Below are 15360 nucleotides of genomic sequence, written 5' to 3'. Positions count from 1 at the left end.
CCCAGGGGGGGATGGTCACGCCGCAATCCCTTCTCCTCCATTCTCCTCTCGGGATCTTGGGCACGCACGCACACGCGCCCGGCCTGAGTCTTAAGCCACCGGGGTCCGGGACGCGAACCGCAGCGACATAGCCATTACGCTAACTGCTGGTCCCTTCAAAACTCATCTTTTTGAGGTGTGATTTTAAGCGAACAGTCTTCGTTGATCTGATACATTTTTCTAAAGTAATTAGTTTCAGTATGTGCTAGGTACCTGACTGTTACCCCATTCAGTCCTTAGAACCACTCTTTTGCAGATGAAGAAATTGCTGTCCAGAAAGATTAAGTTGCCAAAGGCGACATGACAGTAAATCGTAAAGTCAGAATTGGAACTCAGGTATCCCGAGCCCAGAGCGCATGTTGTAAACCACACTGTGTACTGTTCCCCCACCCCAAACATCACCCCTTTCTTCACACTTCCCCTTGCCCCAATCACTCTCCCCTACCAACTTCACCCACACTCCATGATGCTAACCCAAACCAGCCCCTCTCCACTCTTCCTCTGCCATCACACTGCGACTACCCAGCTTATTTACTCGGATAATTTTTCAGATACTCTTCTGCCAGGTAGGCTGCTCTTGGCTATAGGAATCTAAACTCCCAACTCTGACTTAACTCATAAAAATGTTTATTTTTACATAACAGGAATTGTTAAGAGTGATTCAGAATCCAGGGCTGTATAACTGACCAGCTCCACACTGCCATCAAGAATTAGAGGATCAAGGTCTTTTTTTTTTAAGTTTTGCATAGTTTTTGCTATAGGGTACATGTCTCTCACTGAGAGACAGAGTCAGAGAGAGAGAGAGAGACAAAGAGGGAAAGTGAAAAATCACCTCCCCCCCCAATAGGGGATGGCCACACTGCAATCCCTTCTCCTCTATTTTATTCTCAAGATTTTGGGCATGCATGCATGCACACACACTTGGCATAATTTTCAAGACACTGGGTCCAGGACTCTAACTGCAGAGTTGCCTATGTGAGATCCAGCTACTTTAATCTCCATACCACACACTGGCCCAATCAAGATCCTTATCTCTCTACTGCATAGACATTAAGGCTAGTTGCCCTCAAATGTTTAGGGCAGCCACCAGGAGCAGTGGCACCATGCTTCTTTGCTGGAATCCCAGTGTTTGTGTATTGTGGTGCTGTCATAGGAGAATTGGAATCTTTCCTACAATCATGTCTGATTGGACCTAATTTATCTAAATTGATCATATACCTAACCCTACCACTCCAAGGGAATGCACATAGTGATTGGTTTAAACCCAAATTCCTGAGCAAATTATTTGACAGCCTCTAGCTGTTAGCTCCTTTGGAGTCTGTTTCAGCTTTCAAGGGAACTTCATGCTCTCTTGGGTAACCCCAAGCCAATGTCTAAGCAAGATGTTGGTTCAAGGGTCTAGCTATTCCCATCCAATGTAGGACTCTTCCAATAGGTATTTGTTGTCCTGGAGTTCCTGATGGGAAGGGCACAGAGTCTGTCAGATCTGCATCCTTGTGTGTGGGCTTCCTCTGCCCAGTTCTACCTCCTCTCCCTTTCCTTCCACTGCTGCTCCTCCTCAGTAAGCCTTTTGCTCTCCTAACTCAATCCCAGCATCTGCTCCCCAGAGAATCCAACTTGCAGCAGTGCCCTACAAGCCGGCTTTGATTCTGCCTTCACTCTGTCTCTCCTCCACACACATCTCTTGTACTCACACAAATGTGTCCTTCACCATCTGAACTCTACCCCTCTTGCCTATATGTCATCTGCCTTATGACCTCAAGCCCTTTAGCATATCCCTTCTTCGTCCATTAGCCACCCTCTACTTTCCATTGTGTCCTGCCTTAACCTGGACCACATCCTAACCATGACTTTGCTGTCACCTGATCTCTCTCCACCCTTAGATCAATCTCCAGCCCTGGGAAAACTACAGTAAAATGTACTTTCTTCCCTCTTGCTATGGGTCTACTGAAAACTGGGTTTAATGGCTTAATGACAAATCCATGTGCTCTAACTTTAACTGGACCCTAAGGGCTGCTCAGTGATTATTTTACTAATCTCTGTAGACTCCCCACGCATTGATGCCAAATGTGTTTCTCCTTTTACTTCCTCGTGTCCCTTCCTCCAAATTTCTTCTCACCCTGTAAGAATGAATTTTTAACCGCCTCCTTTTTTCTGTTGATCAAGTATGTAGTCCTTGAACGTTCCCCTTAGAGCAGGTGGGCTGCTATTGCTTTTACCTACCCAGACCCAAACCCATTATACCTCAGATGTCCTTGGAAGAACAGCTCCTTTCTCATCTCATCTCCAGTCCATGCAGCCTCAATCTCTCCACTGCTGGATTTGTGATTCAGGCCTGGCTTTCTGAAAAATGAGAAATGGGCATGTGGACCAAGCCAGGTCAATAAAACCCATGTCAGAACTATTGGGGGAAGACACCTTCTTTTGCTTTGGAGATTGTTAATCATTAAAGAAATAAGCCTGACACTGTAAACCCTCATCAGGACTCAGGAGAAAAGAGACTGCCTAAGAAAACTCCACAGGAAAACAGGTTGGGTACAGATGGTATCCTAGTGCCCTGTCCACCTATATTAAAACCATCATACTAGAGAACTTTTCGATTATATGGTCCAATGAATTCTTTTTAACTTAGTGTAGTTTGAACTGTATTTCTATATTTGCAGCCAAAGGTCTGGATCTAGAAATTCCTCTTGACCTCCAAAACTGTCTCATTTTTACCTATTCTGACTTGTTCTCACTGTCTCTGACAGGAGTACTGTTCTTGTTAGAATCATTTTCTGCTACGCTTTATTTTCTTTGGGATCTTGTTTTATTACCTTTTTCCATTGACTTCTTTCCCATTGTCCATATTCATAGCTTCTACTGACTGGATAAATGTTATCAAACTATTTCAAAACTGTGGTCTTAGATGAGAGAAGGAATGTGTTTCTGAAGGTTTAATACCTTGGCTCTTTGAGAGTAACCTTGTTCTGCAGGTGAGCTAGGGAGAGTTGTTCCAGAGAGTGGAGAGAGAAATTAGTTTGACACAATCTCTCTTTCCACATCCTCTTCTACATATTGCTCAAAAAGATGCTAACATTTCACTTCCACACACTCTCCCCTGCTCAATTTGGCAGGCAGTACATCCCACTCTTCCTGAAAACTTGTTTTGTGGGGAACCAGCAGTTAGCGTAATGGCTATGTCGCCGGACTCCCACGTAGTCGACTGCGGTTCACATCCCGGACCCGGTGGCTTAAAACTCACGCCGGGCGCGTGTGCGTGCGTGCCCAAGATCCCGAGAGGAGAATGGAGGAGAAGGGATTGCGGCGTGACCATCCCCTCTGGGGGGTGATTTCTCGCTTTCTGTCTCTATGTCTCTCTCTGTCTGTCTGGCGAGCGCACGCGCCCTACAGTAAAAATCTCTCCAAAAAAAAAAAAAAAAAAACTTGTTTTGTGACATGAAAGGTGAACAAAATATGAATTGTATGTGTAACAGACTTTGTAGGGTTTAGAGGATTTAAGAGAAAGGAGCAGACCAGCGTATAAGCCTCAACTGTGCTCAGAAACTGTTCAGTATTCAGCTGTTGGAGTTTCATTCCTTGTTTCTATTTTCTTTTTTATTTAATTTGATCTTAAATTTACATGATTAAATATATTTACATAATTAAATATGTTCACATGTTCAAACATATTTACATAATTAAAATATTTACATGATTAAAATATTTACATGATTAAAATTTAAAATATTTACAGGATTAAAAATTCAAAACTACAGGAGGCAGCACAGGGGGCACGGTGGTTAAGGCACTTGACCATGGTTTTAGTCTTGGACCCAATGGCTTGAAACTCACGCCAGGCACGTATGTGTGCATGTCCCTGAAAGAATGGAGAAGGGATTCTGACATGACCATAATCACTCTTCTGGGAAGTGATTTTTCACCTTCTTGCTCTCTGTCACTCTGTGTGTCTTAAGCAAGCAAACATGGCCTATAGCAAAAAATCTTTCTCTAAAAAAAAAAAAAATTAAAAACTAAATAGTTGATGTTAAATAAATAAAAAAAAATTAAAATAAAAAAAATGTTAACTACATGAAAAGATATACAAAGAGAAGTTGTATTCCCCCTCCCCCTTTCCCATCAAGTTTTCTGAAGTTTTTGGTTTATGGTACTGTATTCGTATCTATCACTGTAAACAAATTACTGCAGCCCTAGTGGCTTAAAACAAAGCATATGCATTGACTCATAGTTTCTGTGGGTTGGAAGTCTGAGCAGCCTTTTACAAGATTTCCTACTGAAGACTTCACAAAATTGAAATCTAGGTGCTATATAGGAATTCAGTGTTTCTAGAGCTCAGGGTCCTCTTCCCAGCCCACTCAGCCTTACAGTTGTAAGACTAAGGTTATTCTTTTCTGGCTGGCTGTTGGCCAGTTGTTCTCAGCTCCTAATAGCAAACTTCAGATTCTAGCTATGGGCTTGGATGAGAGCAGAAGATGTGGCCTTAGACGAGAGAAGCAATGCACTTCTGAAGGGATAAAAATGGCTCTTTGAGAATGACCTTGTCCATAGGTGGGCAAGGGAACATCATTCCAGAGAATGAGAGAGAAGCCTAACACAAGTTCTCTCTTTTCGGTCCATTGCTGTTCAGGTATGACTGTTCTCTAGCTTCCTGGCCAGGGAGCATCCTATAGACTAATCCCGCCCACACTCAAAGGGAAGAGATGGTCCAAGGCACGTCTCCTAGGAAGACCGCCTACCGGGAGCCAGCCTGCAGTTATGCCACTATGACTTCCGATGTTGTTGACAATGTTTTAAATATAAGTAAAGCAAGTGCACACACACACGCACACACAAACACACACATACACATACACACACGTATAATATACACGCCTCCCCCTTAAACCATAGTGGTGTACATAATATACTTTTTTCCATCTTGTTTTTTGCACTTAATAGTATATCTGCAGCTCATCTGATGGCAGTAGACAGAAATATTCTTTATTTCTTTTAAAGCAGCTTAGTATTTTATTATATGACTATACCATATTTTATACAAATATTCTCTAACTGATGGCCATTTGGATTGTTTCCAGTATCCCTTACTATTATGAATAGTTCTGCAATGAATAGCTTTGCATCGAGTTTTTTTGTTCTTGTTTTTCTGGGTCAAATAAATTTGCTATATATTCATAAATTATCCTTTATAGAAATGAAGCCATTTTACTCTTTCCTTTAAGATGTCCCAGTACAGTTGGATTTTTTTTTAAGACACCAATGTGGGGACCAGCAGGTGGCGTGGTGGTGAATGCACTGGACATTCCCACATGGCCTACCATGGTTGGGGTCCTGGACCTGGTGGCTTGCTTTCTCACATTCCTCCCTCTCTCTCTCTCTCTCTCTCTCTCTCTCTTTCTGGTCAAATTAAAATAAATGAATGAATGAATAAAATAATTCTTTAAAAATAAAAAAAAATTATTTCTTTTACTTTATTTATTGTTATTCCATTTGACTAGAGACAGAGAGAAAGGAGAATAACAAAGCAAACTACAAGGTTCAGAACTCAAACCATGGTAGACCATGCGGGAGTCCATGCCTTAACCACCACTCCATCTGCCTCCACCCCCCAGACTCCCACAGGGTGGAGAGCGGACCACGATGGCAGTAGCCAGTACCAGCATTTTGGCAGCAGTTCCTCAGGTCTTCTCAAATTCCCACAGGGCAATAGAAAGAGGGCCAGATATGGTATCTGAAATTGTAATGGGTTCCACTACAAGGAAGAAATACTAAACTTAGGGCACCAAAACCTTTAAATGGAGCAGCAAGTATGCTTTCCCTTTGCTCCAAAGCAAAATATCACCCTTACTCGATAAAAGCATGCATGTTCTTTGCTCTGGAAGATGCTATCCCTATCTTCCAAGGCTATTTACAGGTACAATGGTGGGGAGAGGGGTCAAAACAAAGGGTAGCCAGTGTCTCGCTCAAAAAAACATGTAGAAAAGAGACAGATCCAAAGAGAATTATTTACCAATGCTCTGGCTAGAAATTTATCACTTTTATTAATCATTTCAAAGAACCAATTTTTATTTGATTGATCAATACTCGTTGATTCCTCTGTTGCATTTCTGTTTACAATTTCATTGATTTTTCTCTTTTAGTTTTATTATTTTCTTCCTTCAGTTTCATGTGGGCTTAGTTTACTGGTTTTCTAATTTACAAAGGTGGAAGCATAGTTACTGATTTGACACCGTTCTTTTCTATAATATCAAAAGCATTTCATGCTATACATTTTGCCCTTAGCACTGTTTCATCTGCATTTATTTATATGTTTATTTTATATTTTCATTTTTACTCAGTTCAAAATATTATCTAATTTCCCTTGAGACTTTCTCTGTAACCAATGGGTTCTGTAAAAAGCATGTTGATTAATTTTCAAATATTCATGGATTTTCCAAAACCATTTTATTACTGATTCCAAATTTAATTTTGTTGTGGTCAGAAAAATACTTGCTATGATTTCAACTCTTTTAAATACTACTGTTTATCTGCTATAATATAGCCTATCATGGCGCATGTTCCGTGGACACTTGGAAATGATGTGTATTCTATCACTAAATAGAGATTTTGTAGTTCAGTCATATCAGGTTGGTTGAAGTAGACCATCTATATTCTTGTTTTCCTTCTACTAGTTCTCTCAGTTCTAAGAGAAGAATATGGAAGTCTCCCAGTACTACTGTGGCTTTGTTTCTGTTTTATCCGTTTCTGACTCATAGCTTTTAAAGCTCCTTGGTTAAACATTTGGTATTGTTAGGACTTCATAGTAAAACAATCCTTTATTGTAATGTAAATATCTCCTTTCTTTATCCTTGGTATTTTCCTCATTCTGAATTCTACTTTCATATGGCACCTGCCACTTACTCTGAATAATCTTTGCATGGTATGTATTTTCTACCCTTCTGCTCTTAACCTATTCATGTTACTGTATTTAAAGTGGATTTTTCCATAGGCAGTATGTAGTTGGGCTTAGATTGTTTTTGTTTTTTAAGAGATTTTTGCCTTAGGGCATGTGCACTTGCTACAGAGAAAGAGAGACAGAGACAATGAGAGGGAAAGTGAGAAATCACGCCCCAAGGGGATGGCCACATCACAATCCCTTCTCCTCCATTATCCGCCTGGGATCTTGCACATGCACACATGCCCAGCATGATTTTAAAGGCACTGGGCTTGGGACTCAAACTGCTATTGGTTGGCCCTGTGGGAGTCCAGCGACGTAACTGCTACACCATCTCCTGGCCTCTGATTTTTTTAATCCAATCTGAAATTTTTTTCTTTTAATTGGTATGTTTTTCATTTACCTTTAAGGAAATTATTGGTATGATCAGATTTGCATCTACCATTTTGTCATTTGTTTTCTTCTTGTACCCTCTGTTTTACATCAGTTTTTTCTTTCCTGTATTATTCTGAATTATTTGGACATTCTTAGTCTTTTGTTTTAATTTATTGGCATTTGGCTATATGTCTTCTCACTATTCTTTCAATGGTTTCTCTAAGCATTACAGTATAAGCTACATCATTTTTACTTATATGTTTGGCATTAATATTAGTACTTTAAAATATATTGCACATAGGGGACCAGCAGGTGGCGTGGTGGTTAAGGCACTGGACACTCCCACATGGTCAACCACGGTTCAAGTCCTGGACCTGGTGGCTTGCTTTCTCACTTTCTCTCTCTCTCTCTCTCTCTGTGTCTCTCTCTGGTCAAATTAAAAAAAAAAGAATAAATAAATAAACTTAAATAAATAATTCTTTAAAATATATATATATTACACATAAGTAGAAGAGACTTAAGTCTCTTTATTTAGCCTTCCCCCCTTTTATGTTGTAATTTCCATTTACAGTACATCTGTGGCACTAAAAAGTTTATAAAACGTTTCGCTTTCAGTCATACATATTTGAAAGAATGTACAATTTTTTATTTAATTTTATTAATTAGTATTATTAATTTGCTACAGGGCACATGCACTCACCAGAGAGAGACAGAGAAAGAGAGAGAGGGAAGGTGCAAAAACAAAGCACCAGGTTCAGGACTTGAACCATGGTCAGCCATGTGGGAGTCGAGCACCTTGACCACCACACCACCTGCTGGTCCCAAAACATACAATTTTTTAAAATTCTATTACATTTATCTAATTATGTGTTTGTTCTTCCTTCATTCGTAACTTTCCAATTTCTTCTCTTGTGTTATTTCTCTTAATCTTGAAGGATTTCTTTTAACATTTTATTTATTTATTTAATTTATTTTGCTATAGGGCACATGTATTCACTAGAGAGAGACAGAGAGTAAGAGAGAGAGGGAAATTGAGAAATCACTCTCCAGGAGAGATGGCCACACCACATCCCTTCTCCATTCTCATCTGGGGATTTCGGATGCACATCTTTCTCAAGCCACCGGTCCAGAGCTCGAAGAGTGCAGTTGGCCATGAGGGATCCAGCTATCTAACCTCTGCGCCTCCCACAGGCCCTTGGCGTCACTTTTAGAGCAGACCTGCCAGCAATAACCGTGTTTCTTCATTTTCTTTCTTTGACGATATCTTTATTTCCCCATCCTTCCTGAAGGAACTTTCACTGGTTTTAGAATTCTGGGTTAATAGTTCTTTTCTTCAAGTACTTTAAAGATGTCTTCTGGGCTCTATGTAAGATTTTTCAGAATATTTTTTCCTTTTCTTTGGTTTTCCGAAGTTTGATTACAGTATGTCTGGTGTGGTTTTCTTTATCTTATAACCATATGTGTTTCACCAAGTTGGAAAGTTTTCAGTTATTTCTTTAAATATTTTTCCTGGACCAATCTCTTTTCCTTATGGGACTGTAATGACACAAATATAATACCTTATAATATTGTCCCATAGGTTCCTGATGTTAGGTTCATTTTCTTAAATCTTTCTTTATGTCAGTTCTTGACATTGAATAACATCTATTGATCAATCTTCAACTTCACTGGCTCTTTTCTTCATTATCTCAGTTCTGCTACTGAGCTCACACAGTGGGTTTTTCTTTTATTTTACACATTGTATTTGTCTTCATTATCTCAGTTCTGCGACTGAGCTCATACAGTGGGTTTTTCTTTTATTTCACACATTGTCTTTTTCAGTTCTAAAATTTCTACTTAGCTGTCTTTTATTTACAATATCTACTTCTTGACTAAAAATTTCAATCTTTCTTTTATTTCAAATGTTTTCACTTTACTCCATGAAAGATGGTTATAATAGCTGCTTTAAAGTCTGTCTAGGGGCCAGCAGGTGGTGCGATGGTTAAGGCACTGGACTCCCACATGGCCAACTGCAGGTTCAAATCCTGCTCCTGTGAGTTTCCTTTCTCATTCCCGCCCCCCACCTCTGCTGTGAGGACACATGCCCAATAGCAAACTTTAAAATAATAATAAATAATTTTTAAAAGTAAATAAAATCTGTCTAATAATTCCAGCTTCTGGGTTGCCTCAGGGTTGACATCTGTTGATTGTCTTTTTATTTGAGTGTTGGTCATATTTTCCTGTTTCTTTGTATGACAATAAATTTTGGTTGTATTCTGAACATTTAAAACTTATTTTTCTTTGGGGCCAGCAGATGGTATAGTGGTTATGTCACTGGGCTCCCACATGGCTGACTGCGGTTCAAGTCCTGGACCTAATAGCTTGGAAATCACACCAGGCACATGTGCATGCATGCCCAAGATCCTAGTAGGAGAATGGAGGAGAAGAAAGTGCAGCGTGGCCATTCCCCTTACTTTCCCTCTCACTGTTTCTCTCTCTAGTGAGTGCACACACTCTACAGCAAAAAACTGTAAAAAAAAATATATATTTTTTTTCTTTATTCATGAGTGAGTGCATGCATACACACAAGAACATCCATGTGAGAGTGAAAGAGAGAGAGAGAGAGATGCGCACCCTGCGTGGGGTCTAGTCACACCACGATCCCCTTCCTCCAGCCCTCTAGCTCATTGGTCCTGGGCACTCACAAGAGTGGCCGACATGCTTCAGCTGACCAGGCTGGGGGCTCAAACTGCAGTTGCCATGTGAAATTCAGCTTCCCTACCACTGCACCACAGAGCCAGATTGGCTTTTCTTTTTTTAAAGAATTATTTATTTAATTACTATTATTGTTGTTATTATATTTAAGAGGTTTTTACCTTAGGGAGTGTGCACTCACCAGAGAGAGAGAGACAGAGAGAGTGAGAGAGAAAGTGAGAAATCACCTCCTGGGAGGATGGCCATGCCACCATCTTTCTCCTCCATCCTCTTCCTGCAATCTTGGGTGCGCACACACGCACCCAGCATGATTTTAGCCACTAAGCCCAGGACTCAATCTGTGTTCTAAACACTATTCAATTTTTTAAAAATTCCCAACATTAGAATTCATAAGTTACCAGAAAAATTAAAGAATTTATTTATCTGGGGATTTAAAGATAAGTACTTCTTGGGGCTGGCAGGTGGCATGGTGGTTAAGGACAGTGGACTCCCACATGGCTGGCCACAGTTCGAGTCCTGGACCTGGAGGCTTGCTTTCTCACTGTCCCTTTCTCTATCTCTCTGTCTCTCTGGTCAAATTTTAAAAATAACAATAATAATTTAAAAAATTAAATGTATAAACTTTTTATTAGTTTTTAAATTTAACTTCATTTATTTCTTTTTTAATTGACCAGCAAGAGACAGAACAAGAGAGAGAGGAATTTTGAGAAAGCAAGCTGCCAGGTCCAGAACTCAAACTACAGTCAGCCATGTGGGAGTCCAGTACCTTTAACTACCATGCCATCTGCCAGCCCCATAAATAATTCTAAATAAATAAATAAATAAAAAGATCTCTGAGAAGTACTGTAAGTTAATGGTCACAGTCCAAACAGCCCATGTTTCTGTTTTCTTTAACTGTTTACCTATGTATTGAGAGAGAACCCCCCCAACAGGGTTGTGCCCATGGACAAGCCCAGCATGTTCAGGTTGACCTGGGAACCAAGCCCCGGGTCTTCCTGTGTGGCTCCAGTATTAGATAGCAGTACTCACCACGGCTGGGCCCCCTTATCTTTTCAGCAAGGCTGCATATTCAAGCTGTTTTCATTTTATTCCCACTGATAAAGTCAATGGGAAAAAATGAATAGTGAGGTAACTGGGATAGAAAAATAATTTTATCGTGTGTCAACAAATTTCTAATACGTGTGATTAGCATAAATGTTTTCACATCAAATAGAATCAGTCTTTACTGAGGTGGGCATAATACACATCTGACATAATACCAAGTGCTTTTCAACAGATATAATAAAACTAAAAGAATAGGGACCAGCAGGTGGTGTGGTGGTTAAGGCGCTGGACCCTCCCACATGGTTGACTTCAGTTTGAGTCTCAGACCTGGTGGCTTGTTTTCTCACTTTCCTTCTCTTTCTCTCTTTCTCTGTGTGTCTCTCTCTGGCCAGATTAAAATAAATTTTAAAAAAATAAATAAAAATTAAATAATTATTTTTAAAAACTAGAGAATATAATTAGCTGGCATTACTCAACCTTAGATTACTCTCACTGACTGACTATGTGAACCTGGATACATTACTTAACCTTTCTGAGTCCTCCTTTCCTCAGCTATAAAATTGGAAGAATGACAGCCACAGTATAGCTTTTTAGAATCCAGTGCCTAACAAAGCAGGTACTCAGTGTCCAGCAAATACAAATCCACAGTCCCTCAACATCTAGAAGAGTGTGTATTCTTCTGTCTGAAAAAGGTTCTGAGGGAGAATTTATCCCAGCTGTTTGTTTATTTTACAAATTAAATAAAGCGGAAGAATTTTTTAAAACACTGTCAACTAAGACAGGAGAACAAATCTACCTTTTTAATAAATGCGTCCCTGCTTCAATATCCAATTCAATTAGCTTAGGCTGAATGTTTTTGGAAGGGCCCAAATATAATAATGCATAAACACTTGTGTGTAGCTGGCCATGAGCTTTTGCTGACACTTAATGAAATCTGTTTAATTACTCCAGCAGCCCCCGTGTTGGCTGTGGTGCTGGGTTCACTGGGAAACTCGACCCTGTGATACTCAGGATGCAAGAACATCTTCTGCTGATTGAAGCCTGTACCCTGTGGAAATGTTTTAATGTGGTCCTTGAAGCATGTCCTAAGAAATGCTGTCAACACATAGTCTTCTCTGTCAGGCCTTTATTTGGTCTGGAATACTCCAGAGTTCTATCTTTCTGCCTGGGGTTTATCACATTGTCTCCCATTTGCTTTCAGATCTGGCTTATCTGTGTTCAATGAAGCAGCGGTAGCTGATTTTTAGACATCGTCAACACAGCACCCCTAGAGAGAACTTCCCATCAGATAAATCACTAAACCAGCGACCACGTTCTGAATCACAGAAGACACCTCTTTGCCACCTGATCATTTACCAAGAACAAAACAAAACAAAAAACATAAAGAGCAAAGTGATGTGTCCAGTAGACCATATGGAAAGTTGGGGTTGACCACAAACCCTCAACATAAGGGTTTCAAAAGAATGAAAAGACAGCAATAAAAGGGCAACTTATTCAGAGTTTTCAGTATCACAGGTGAATTTTTTTTTATTTAGCTTTATTTATTTATTTTAATTTGATCAGAGAGGGACAAAGTGAGAAAAAGAGAGAGAGGGAAAACGAGAAAGCAAGCCACCAGGTCCAAGACTTGAACCACAGTCAGCAACGTGGGAGTTCAGCACCCTTAACAACCACGCCACCTGCTGGCCAAAAGATGATTTTTAAAATAACAAATAAAAAACGTTTGAACTTTAGTATTTAATACAAACTAAAAAGTATGGCATAATTCTTAAAAATCCATACCAGCAGGTGGGACCAGCAAGTGCCGTGGTGGTTAAGGGCACTGGACTTCCACATGGCTGACCGCAGTTCGAGTCCCGACCTAGCAGCTTGCTTTCTCACTTTCTCTCTTTCTCTCGCTCTCCTCTCTCTAGCTCTCTCTCTCTCTTTCACACACACACACACACACTGTACCTCTCTGGTCAAATTAAAAAATAATAATAATCAAATAAAGTTATATAAAATAATTCTTTTTTTAAAAATCCATACCTAATTAGACTCCTGATGGATAATATAGGAAAAATTTAGGATGACTTTCAGTTTGGCAATAGCATTTTAGATATAACACAAAAGGCATGATCTATGAAATGAATTGATAAGTTGGACTTCACTGAAGTTAAAAGTTATTTGCCCTGCAAAAGACACTGTTGGGCCAGCCAGTGGAATGCTGGTTAAAGTGGCTGGATCCCACAATTTGACCACACAGTTCAAATCCTATACCTGGCAGCTTGACAAACATGCTGCATGCATGTGTACGTGTATGTGTGTGCCCAAAATCCTGACAGGAGAAATGAAAAAGGGATTGTAGCGTGGCCTCCCGGGTAGTTTCTCTATCTCTCTGTCTCTCTGTCCCTCTCTGGCAAGTGCACGTGTCCTGTAACAAACTAAAAACTAAATAAATCAAATAAAAGAGAAAAGAAAACAACTCAGTTTAAAAAATGGGCCTAAAACCTCATCTACCCCATCAAAGAAGGAATAAAGACGGCAAATAAGCATATGAAAAGATGTTTCACACCATACATTCAGAGGGGAAATGCAAATTTTAGAAAACCATAGCACTACATACTTATTAGAATGGACCAAGTCCAACACTGACAATACCAAAGACAGTGACAACATCACGTAAGAGGAACTCTCACTATTGGTGAGAATAAAAATGGTGCAGTCACTTTGAAGGACAGTTTGGCAGTTTGTCACCTACTCTTAGCACATGCTCAGCAATCATCCTTCCTGGTATTTTTCCAAAGGGGTTAAAAATATATGTCTGCAGGACCAGGAGTTGGCATAATGGCCACATCACTCAATTCCCATGTAGTCAACCACGGTTCGAGTCTTAGACCTGGTGGCTTAAGCTCACACCGGGCACATGTGTGTGCGTGCCCAAGATCCCGAGAGGAGAATGGAGGAGAAGGGATTGCAGCATGGCCATCACCCCTGGGGATGATTTCCTGCTTTCTATCTCTGTCTCTCTCTGTCTGTCTGGCGAGCGCACGCGCCCTATAGCAAAAACCTCTCAAAAAAATAAAAAATAAAAGACGTGGAGAGAGCTCATATGCATATTACTAAGTAAAAAAAGTCAATTTAAAAAATCTATATACTGTAAGACACCCACTATATGATATTATGAAAAAGGCAAAACTTTGTAGACAGTAAAGCAATCAGTTGGTGGTGGGCCAGCAAGTGGCATGGTAGTTAAGGCACTGGACTCCTATGTGGCCAACTGCGGTTCGAGTCCTGGACCTCATGGCTTGAAAATTACTCTGAGCATGCGTGTATATGTGCCCAGAATCCCAGGAGGAGAAGGGAGGAGGAGGGGTTGTGACATGGCCATGCCCCCAGGGGGTGATTTCTCACTTTCCCTCTCACTATCTCTTCCTCTCTCTCTGGCATGCTTACATGCCCTATGGCAAAAACCCTTAAAAATTAAGAATGTAAAAAAGTCAGTTGGTGGTTATTAAAGGTTTTGGAAGAAGAGATGCATCCGGAGAGCACAGAAGATGTTGAGGACAGTGAGCGTACTCCGTATGGTATTACAAGGGTGACGCAGTCGTACTTAGGAGCAAAACCGTGACATGTTCGCCAGGAGGGACCCTTAATGTTAAGATGAAATCAAACTACCCTGTAAGTTCACTCCAATCTCAAACTGTTAACAGTGGTGACCTTGAGGAGTAGAACCAGGAAAATATCTGCAATACATATGACAGATTAATCTCCTTAAGAACAATTAACAAATAAATAAATAAATATCTGACCAGACAGGTCACAGGGGAGGAAACACACATTAGTTTCAAATATATGAAAAGAAGCCTAGCTTCATTTCTTACAGGAAAAATATAAAGTAACACACATAGAGGATACTATTTTTACTTACTAGATTGGCAAAAACAAAGGAGAATGGAAGAGAAGGGACTGAGCATGGCCATCTCTCTGGGGTGGGGGATTTCTCACTTTCTCTCTCACTGACTCTATCTCTGTCTGTCTGTCTGTCTCTCTCTCTCTCTCTAGTAAGCACATGTGCCCTAAGGCAAAAACCTCTCAAGAAAAAAAAAAAGAATTCCATTGCTTCCTGGGCCAGCAGATGGAGGTTAAGGCGACGGGGTCTCACAAAGCTGATGTTTGAGTCCTCCACACAGCAGCTGGAGAGACACATGGGGGTGGGGGGTGGAGGGTGGAGGGTAGGGAGTAGGGGGAAGGTTAAGTAAGCACGGCCAAAATCCCAAGAGGAGAATTGAGAGGAG

At 40.4% G+C, this 15360-nt stretch overlaps 1 long non-coding RNA gene across 1 annotated transcript in view; it reads right to left on the bottom strand.

Annotated features, from left to right (window-relative positions):
* The window catches only part of LOC106735049 (uncharacterized), a 58203-nt gene that overhangs the window by 22262 nt on the left and 20581 nt on the right, over positions 1–15360 (bottom strand). The window contains exon 3 of the long non-coding RNA XR_001370483.2: positions 2284–2382. This is a non-coding gene — a long non-coding RNA (uncharacterized LOC106735049). The remainder of the gene's footprint in view (positions 1–2283; positions 2383–15360) is intronic.

The sequence above is a fragment of the Tupaia chinensis genome, unplaced genomic scaffold (genome assembly GCF_000334495.1).
Source record: "Tupaia chinensis unplaced genomic scaffold, TupChi_1.0 Scaffold000281_1, whole genome shotgun sequence".
Lineage (NCBI taxonomy): Eukaryota > Metazoa > Chordata > Mammalia > Scandentia > Tupaiidae > Tupaia > Tupaia belangeri.
This window is presented reverse-complemented; position numbering and strand designations above follow the sequence as displayed.